We start from the raw sequence: 8,574 nt of genomic DNA on the forward strand, positions 1-8,574 counted from the left end.
AAAAGTAATATTGTAAAAGTAATAATGTACTTTTCCATGTTCTCTAACCGGTACACACTGGATACCTTCCCACTCTTAATTAAATCAGATGGAGACATCTTAACCATTCCATTTTAGTGACATTCCTGTGTGTGAACTAAGATGGACTCAAACGTTGTTTCAGTCTACGCTTATTTTATTGTAAATAATGTCATAACAACCTCAGCAAATACAAGCTGCTGTTAACTGTAACAGGCACTGGCTGCCAACAGCCAATTGATGTCCACCCTCTAAGGGACGCACTCATACTTTTTGGCCTTTTTTGGGGGGAAAAAAAGTGCATGTTATATTCGGGGTGTTGTGGTATCTATAGATGCACATTGTCACCTTTCCGGCAAAAATGCTGCCATTTGACAAGTTAAATACTGCACAGTATAAAAATTGAAGTGAGCCACATCATGAAATAAAAATATTGCAGTGTGGTTGACAGATTGTGAGGTCAATTATTCAGGACTCTGAATGCGTCTTGGAAGAACTTGTTTTTTTAGTCTTGTTGTCCGTGCTCGCATCTGGCACATGGAAGAAGTTTGAAAAGTATTATGGATGTGTGCCATCTCAGAATGTTAATGCAGCTCCTTTTTGAATGGGTAGCTGTATCAAAAGATGGTAGACAAAAGCTCCGAATTCAGGAGGTAAATAATCACAGGATTGCCCATTAGGAAATCCATTTCACCAGCAACACAGTAAGACTTGTGTTTCCATGGATACCTGATCCAGGTCGGGAGAAAAAAGGTAGCGCCAAATGGAGCCAATGGTGAAAAAGTGTCATGAAAGCGACCAGATTTTATTGGAAGCAGGAAGGACGATAAGAGCAAGGGCACACTGTAAGAATAGCATTTGTGATTTACAATAGATGTCCACAAGAGCCCATGAGGCAATTTCCACACACAAAGGAGGTTACCGCAGATGTGTCATTTGAACAGTCTGACATTCAAAAGAAGATGTCGCCAAACAGGAAGTCCCGCAGCAAGTCAAGAATGGAAAGGAGGGCAAAAAGAATGAAATAGCAGGCAAGATTTTCACAATGTTAGACATTGTCACAGAGTGACCAGATAAAACGATGCCCTCTAACCTCCTTAAAGTTCATCATCCATTTCATTATTCACATTCAAACATCCAGGATTTCATTTAAAATACAAAAATAAAATACACAAATTATTTGTATGTTTTATGTGTGGCGAATGGGATTTTTTTAAACCATAACATTGAAAGATTTGATTCTTTTCAAATAATGGATCAAATAAATGTATTTTCTCAATTTTTTCCACCCTTTGAAACCAAGTGTAGTTTCAACAGTGAACTGTAACTCTTATGTTTTGAAACCAAATTTTAGGAAAAACGGTTATTACCAACAAATGTAATTTAAGAGTTTAAATTGAAAAAAAATGTCTGGGCTAAAATTGTATTTAAAATAAAAATGATGCAGTTTTACAATTTTCAAACAGAAACATTTGAAAATAAAGACACAAGTATAGGATACTTATGCAATGTATATATATTCACACCCACACACACCCCACACGCACATGTATACAGTATATACAGTATACTGGATATACATATACATATCTCTTTATATATATATATATATATATATATATATATATATATATATATATATATATATATATATATATATATATATATATATATATAAAGTGGACCCCGTGTTATTTTCATGTTGTGACATGGAATACTGAGTTTTTTCATCCCCGCTTTCTGACATTTGACTGGTTACGCAACCAATATAACTGTCATGGCCGTAGGGGCTTGGCTGTATTTGTGTTGTTTTGCCTCGATCAGCTGGCGTTTTTAGGTACAGTAATTGCACTTATTTACTATTGCTGTCTAACTGCTTCCATGCAACACGTGACTATAATGCTGGTTTGCTATTGATTGGCGTCTCCCCATGGAGATGATGGTCTGGCTCTTGGTCGGCGTCTCCTCACGGAGATAGTGGTTTGCTATTGGTCGGCCTCAGTTGTTTAAAATGGCGGAACGGTAAAGCTTTGTTCGATTGTGGTTACAAAACCGTATTTATAGTGCATTTTACTGCTTAATTCAAATTTGAAAGGGTTAGCCATGATGATGACCCAAGATTGCTAGTGATGTTAAAGAGAGAAGAAGATGATTTATATGGAAACGATGCTGAATACATATAACCCTTATTAGGGAATATGGGCATAACAAGCAACACTCAAAGGTAAATAAACACTATATATATATATATATATATATATATATATATATATATATATATACACACACACAAACACACACACACACACACACACGCACACCAGTGGTGGGCCTCAGGGCAGGCAAGGCCTTCTCTGGTGGCCTAACATAACCTGACATTATTATAATTATTTATTATTAAATATAATAATTATAATAACTATAATAAAAGTCAGTTTCATTTTACATTCATTTTAACTAAATATATATATTAAATATATATTAAAATTACTTTCCATATTCGGTTCTTTTCATGTCATATCCACTTTTTTAAGCACCTTGCAATGCTGTAGTTTTATGTTAGAATTTTTAGCCAATTAGAATTCAGTTAACTTGTGTTGCCAGCCCGTAAGAAAACTGCCTTAGCCACCCTGGCTTCTGGCTAAGGCAGATTTCATACAGGCTGGCAACACAAGTTAACTGAATTCTAATTGGCTAAAAAACTCTAATTTTATCCTTATCAACACGGTGTGGGCTTTTGCGCAAGCACAGATGGATATGTGAGCAGCTCGTATACTTAATAGACAACTGTAATCGTCAATCGAATCATAAGCTCGTCATCTAGAGGCCTCACGTTGAACATGACGTGACTGGATACTCACAGCAGGAAGGTGGTGCTATATTGAGTCACAATTTTTAACCTTGGAATGAGTTAAATAAAGTTTGTAAATGAGCTAAAACCATGAGCTAGCTCATGGTTGAGCAACATACTTTTTGCATTTTTTGGTTTGCTTGTTGAGCTAATGGTTAGCCCATGGTTGAGCAACCATAGAGCGTCTGTAGAAGCCAGACCCACCTACATTTAGCAGAAAATTAAAATGTACTTGTTTTTTTTTTCTTCTTTTTAATCCCCAATGACTGAAGAAGAGCAAAACGGAAAATGGACCGATGTGACTTCCAGCAATGGCGTCCATGTCAATACAAAAGGATTTATTATTGGAAATGAAACACAGAAACTCTACAAGCAAGTCATTGAAGTCTTTCTGAGGAAAGAAAGAAGAATGGATTTTGTATTGAAAGAAGTGCTGGACAACTGTTTGGATGAGTCCACCATCTGATAGATTTATTTGTTCGTTTTTAATATTTTTCCATCATTTTATTCTGTTCTTATTCAATTAGTGGTAAAGAAATAAAATGGTGTTCTTATATTAAAGTGTGATTTGTAATTTAGCGCACAATCTTGTTGAAGCTTCCCTGCTTTTGGTGTCACATTCTGTCTGGGGTATTCCTGTTGTGACTTTATTTTGTGGAGTTTTAGTTATTTGGCCTATTTTTTGGCTCATGTTGTTTTTCACTGGCGTCTGTCGTTAGTGTAATTTGTGTCAACTTTCATGAACGCCGCCTCTTGTTCTGTCCAGCTGTTTCGTGTTTGCGTAATTTTTCTTCTTTAACGTGCCAGTTTAGTTATTTAATTGTCTAATGTCTATGTTTAACGTTTTTGAAGCAAAATTCGTAAAATTCAACTTACATCATTGTTAGAGCATTCCGTGAACGCAACACTAGTCGAACGTGAATGATCCACCGTAGTTTTCCTTTTTTCCTCGTCCGCGACACCGTTCAGTCCGTGACATAACTTGATAAAGTTGCTCATAACGCACATTTTAGCACATTTGTGATTTTGTGTATGTGATGAAAGGTGAGTTTATTTCCTTGTTATGTTCAATTTGGACATTGGTTGTGTGTTATAGAGCAGGTTTATGCTTGTGTGTGACGTCCTTTACTGCGCTTAAATTGTTGTATTCGGCTAGCATGCTAATTATGCTAATAGCGTTTCGTTCATATGAGGAAGCATTTATTTGTATGGCTAGAGCTGAATGCAGTGAGTTTAGAAGTTAAGAATGTATGCTGCTTGTTGAGTAGTGGATTGAATGGTGTATGTACTGTATGTATGTATGTTAACATTTTTTCTTTGTCTGTATTATTACAGACCACAGTTAATAAATGTGCTGAATGGAGCAACGGTACATGTTCTTTAACCGGAGCATATCCATCCATATTTTGCCACTCGAAAGGGAACTAGCTGGAGACATCATAGTAAACCCTGAACCCCACGTTTTACGATCCTCTCTATTTTAATCATATTACCTTTCAAGCAATTTCAAAAAGTGGTGAAAAAAAAAACTTAAAATAACAAAATTAAATTGTAACTAATGGATTTTTAACTACATAAAATACAGTGAAATTGTTTTCAAACATAAGGAATACAAAAAAAAAAGCTTTCTTTAAGAGTCTACCTACTTGGGTCCAAGTGGGGTATTGACAAATCACTATGATGGAAGAATACAGTACTTGAAAAACCTTTCTGCAATTTCAAAACATAATGAAATTACCCTGCCTGTCTCATCATACACATTAGGGATTATTTGGCTTTGCCGGAGGTTTTGTTGATTTTATATCTGGGTGTTAAATAGCCTTTGTCGGCTTGCTCTTGTTTATAGACATCCCCTGACGCATCCTCCCAGAGGACCTCCCCTTATGGCAAAAGCTCTTCGTTCCCCTATATCCAATTAATGCATGCTAGTGACTCGGCATTGCCTCTCTACTCAAGCCCCCCCCCTTAAAAAACAACAAAAACACAGTCTCTACATTTCTTTATCTTGGCATATACAGCATATGTTGACACCCTCGCCTCTCAAACAAAGATAAGTGGCATTCTCAACTATGCTAGAAGCTCACATTATTGCATCATTAGTGGCTATCGAGCTGTGGCGGTGTTTGTTATTTCCTCTTTAACTCTTCCAGGAAAGACAAATAACGATGCGCCGGTCAGACTTGTGATCAGTGTGAGTTGCTGAACCGAAAAGAGAAGTCAGGATTAGTCAAACTGCATGTCAAGACTCAGAATGAGGAGTGGGTGCAATTTTTTTGGTTCAACAATCAGGCTAAAGTGGTGCTTCTCAAAAAGTGGGGTGGACCCCCCTGGAGGGGCACGATGACCCCAGGGAAAATGTTTTTTTTTTTTTTTATGAGGAGTAATTGCAATAAAATATTTATTATTTTATTATTTTTAGTTTCAGGTTTATTCATGCACTTGTTTTTTTCTGTTTTAGATTAACCTGTAACCCATATAAACTTGGTAAAAATAATTAAAAATAGTTGAAAGTTGAATTATATTGCTTGTTATGTTAAAAAGGATACAGGTATAGGTATATTTATATATTTATACCATTTTTATAGATAATAATCTTATTTAAGATCAGCACATTGAGTGGGGGGGGCGCAAAAGAATTTCTCTTTCCTGGGGGGTCTTGGCAAAATAAAATTGAGAAGCACTGACCTAAAGGATTGTTAGCTAATTTATTGATTAGTCAAGCTTGCAATTTCTTGGCTACAACCCAAAACTACAATGAGTTATAGGTAGTTATAGTTATAGTAATGTAAATCAACTTTTATAGGGTACATACAGGTTAAAAGTTAGTCTGAAACAGAAAACAATAACCAAAACATCAAAGTGCCAATAAAAAAAATGTCAATCCCACTAGAAACATTTGCGACCAATTGAAACGTTTGATGCTGAAATAATAAGTAAATCAATAAATAATAGTAAATTTGAATGATTCTGGAACATAAACACAGGAACACTAATATCAACACAAAACGTAACAGGCCCTTTCACCGTTAGCACCATAGCTCACCTGCTGGCACTATTTCTAATTTCATTTAATTGTTGTTTCGCTAATCATTTCCACTGAATTAACACTTGCAGCCATTTTCATGCCAGCTTGTACTGGAATCGTGTATCCACAAAATAAATGGTAATCAGTCGTCTCACCCTCGCTGCCAAATCAATGACGGCCGCTCGACTTTGTCACGGTTTACCCCCCAACACACACACACACACACCACCCCCACCCCCTCCCTCCAGTGCAAGAGCCATGGCTATATTTAGATATAGGAGTCACAATACGTAGCCAAGTAATCACCCCCATCCTGTGTGAGTGATGAGCTGCTGCTCGCCACCAGCCAACTTACTGATGGGTGTGTATATATGTGTGTGTGTGGAAGGGGGTATCACACAGTGTGTAATATGAACACACCTACTTACTGTATGTCAATAGCTGCAGCACATAAAATATTGTACGAAAATTTTTTAATAGATTGTCAATGACAGAGGTTTATAATGTAAAATACTTTATTTATATGCATGTATATTAATACAACTTTTTGTACAATCCAGTTGGTTGTATTACTTATGAATGATACAGTGTGCAAAAATAATATGATACTGCTGTTGAAGACGATCAACGTTCTCCCCAAACTTGGTCGCCATAGCAACAGCCTCTTCACCCTTTCCCCTCCTCTCTCCTTCTGCTTCATCCAGTCTTGTTTAATTAAAGCGTGCGAGATGCCAAAGGCCAGTCAGCCATTCCCGACATTCTTACCCTGACTCGCTTCTGTCATGTTTGCTTTGACTCATCCGGACATTTACCCCGAACTGACGCCATCGAATCCATTGCCACGTCAGCATCCTTTCTTGAACTGACTTGCACCCCACTATTTCAACCCTAATGCCATAATTTTCCCATAACTATTTGGTGAACCTCCGTTGGATAATTTATTGGGCTCATGTGGGTAGCAAATATGCCTCAAAGCTCTGATACTGGGGATTATATCTTCTCACATATAGGTATCTATATAAGAGGGCCTTATGAAAAGTTTTAACAGAGTGAGTAAGAAGCATTGATGCATGTGCCAAACAAAAGGAGTTCTTTTACAATTTGCACTAACAAAAAAAAATGCTTCAGCATCATTGGCGCAAGACCTCCTCCGTATAAATTCGATCCCCTTTAAGATTTCTGATGCCTAGAACTGCTCATAAACACACCCATCACACACGCACACACACACACACACACACACACACATTTATATACATAAGATACATATACATACATATCTCTTCTTTAACGCATTTATCCCGCTTTACGATTAACAGCTGTCCTGACCTGTGCGGTTGGGTGTGTTTGTTGTTTTGCCTCCCTCTTGAAGTGTTTTTACGTCATTGTTCTTATTTTCTACAACGCGTCACTACAACGCTGGTTTGCTATTGGTCAGCATGATGCTATTGGTCGGCACACAAGGTCACGAAGATGAATAATTAACTATGTGTTTTGTTTTCTTTTTACTCTTGAAATAAAGCTATTAATTTTGTGTTTTTTTCAAATTTTCTTTTCCTGGTATATTTTCTGCATATGAATTGCATTCAAGACTTGAGTGCTTTCAATATCATACTTCTTATGCAGGTTAGTGTGTAATTCAAACTTGAATTGGTTATCCATGAGTCCCAAGATTTTTAGTGATGTTTAAAAAAAAAGAAGTAAGAAGATGATTTATATTCAAATGAAGCTAGAAATGATTAAGGAGTACGAAGAAAGCTAAGCTAGCCCAGTCTAGGCTACCCTTACAAGGGAATATGGCTATAACAAGCGTCACTCAAAGGTAAATAAATCCTCTATATAGTTCTTTTTTATGTTATTTAATTGTGTACATGTATATTATGCAGTATATAAGTAGCACTTACTATACTATTTTGATATTTAATATGTATATACAATTTTGATGTTTTTTCCTGGGGTTTTACACGCATTAGCTAATTAACATAGGTTTGGATTGCTCGCCATACGGCGAATTTACGTTACGATGCAGACCGCGCAACGGATTAGTCTCGTAAACCCGGGGCCCACTGCATATATATATATATATATATATATATATATATATATATATATATATATATATATATATATATATATATATATACACACACACTCATCCATTTTCTATAGCCGCTTATCCCCACAGGGTTCGCAGGCTTGCTGGCGCCTATCTCAGCTGACTTCAGGCAGTAGGCGGGGGACACCCTGAAATGGTTGCCAGCCAATCACAGGGCACACAGAGACGAACAACCAATCACACACCCAATCACACCTAAGGACAATTTAGTATGTCCAATTCACCGGAGTGCCCGGAGAGAACCCATGTGGGCGCGGGGAGAACATGCAAACTCCACACAGGAAGGCCGGAGCCAGCTGGAATTGAACTTGGGTGCCTTAACTGTGAGCCAGACGTGCTAACCACTCACCCACTGAGCCCCGCACATCTATATATGTACCTTCTAAATTTTTCAATTGTATTTAAGTTTCTGTTTTTAATAATTCAATTGATATTTGAAAATATTTGATAATCATTTTTTTCATAATGCACTGACCATTTTTTATCAGTATAGTGTATATATATATATATATATATATATATATATATATATATATATATATATATATATATACATACATTTGT

The sequence above is a fragment of the Hippichthys cyanospilos genome, chromosome 21 (genome assembly GCF_059441005.1).
Source record: "Hippichthys cyanospilos isolate Australia breed blue-spotted pipefish chromosome 21, RoL_Hcya_1.0, whole genome shotgun sequence".
Lineage (NCBI taxonomy): Eukaryota > Metazoa > Chordata > Actinopteri > Syngnathiformes > Syngnathidae > Hippichthys > Hippichthys cyanospilos.